The following is a 1303-nucleotide window of genomic DNA, read 5'->3' as shown; positions in this document are numbered from 1 at the left end:
GGACATTCCGATTTTACCTTTTGAGGCATTTCTGTTTGTCTGTGTTGCCACTCTCACGTATTTGGAAGTTCATTTTACCCCCATGGTTTTTATTCATTTCTTGCAAATACAACTCACGCTATCAAAGATATAATTTATTTGATCTTTATTAGGTTGCAAGCAGTGTTACTCATTTTTGTCACTTTATTGTGTTTTACATTATTTTTTTTCTTCTGTGCTTACTTTTTTCTTTTTTTTTCGTTCTTATGGAGTCAAATTAATCCATCTTTTTCCTTTTTAGGGCTGTAAGCTTTTAAGAGCTGTGCTTACTGGGCCCTTCTCCACCCTCATCATAAAAATATCCTCCCAAATGTTCCGGTGGGGAGAGGGAACTCGAAGGCCACCAGCCGTCCCCCTGCCCTGAGCTCGCACCCCTTCCTCCCCCTCAGAGGATTCTGTGCCATCCCGTGGCACCAGTGCTCACGGAGGAATCTGGGCCGAAAGGGGTCTGGATGGGACAGAAGCTGCCGGCGGGAAGCTCTTCGTCTTGGAGAAGTGGCGCAAATGTCAGGCTCTGGCCGACACTGCTCGGAGACCCACCACGGCACGTCCTGGGAGAGCCCCAGCTGCATGCTGGGAACAGTCTTCTCAGAAACGGCACAGCATGAGCAGTATTTTAGAGACGTTTATTTCCAAACCGTACGGACAGTTTCACAATATCTGCTGCCGGCCGTTCCTCGCAGGTTCTGCTGACATCCACGCCCGCGTATCGGGGTGTTACGGATTTTCTGCACCTTTCTGGGTGGGTCTGGCCCCCTCGTTGTCCGTGGGCTGGTCCGGTCCCTTGTCCTGAGGAGCTGGTGGGAGCCAGGCGCGGCAGGCGTCTGCGCGTGGACGCTGTCGGTTCGCGCGCGGGGTGTCCTGTGCGCAGCCAGGCTTCTCCGAGAAACACAGCCGATGGCGTGCGCGTGAGCTGCAGACGGGGAGACAGAGAGAGGAGAAAGGCAATGAGAGACAGACAGACAGACGGAGAAAGACAGACACAGAGGGGGGGAAGAGAAAGAGAGACAGATGGAGAGAGAGACAAAGACAGCTACGTGGGGGCCGGCCGCGGTGGCTCACGCCTGTAATCCTAGCTCTCTGGGAGGCCGAGGGGGGCGGATCGTTTGAGCTCAGGAGTTCGAGACCAGCCTGAGCAAGAGCAAGACCCCGTCTCTACTAAAAATAGAAAGAAATTATCTGGACAGCTAAAAATATATAGAAAAAATTAGCCGGGCATGGTGGCGCATGCCTGTAGTCCCAGCTACTTGGGAGGCTGAGGCAG

This window comes from Propithecus coquereli, unplaced genomic scaffold, assembly GCF_000956105.1.
Source record: "Propithecus coquereli isolate 6110/MARCELLA unplaced genomic scaffold, Pcoq_1.0 Scaffold425, whole genome shotgun sequence".
Classification (NCBI taxonomy): Eukaryota; Metazoa; Chordata; class Mammalia; order Primates; family Indriidae; genus Propithecus; species Propithecus coquereli.
The sequence above is the reverse complement of the archived record's forward strand: the minus strand, read 5'-3'. Positions refer to the sequence as shown.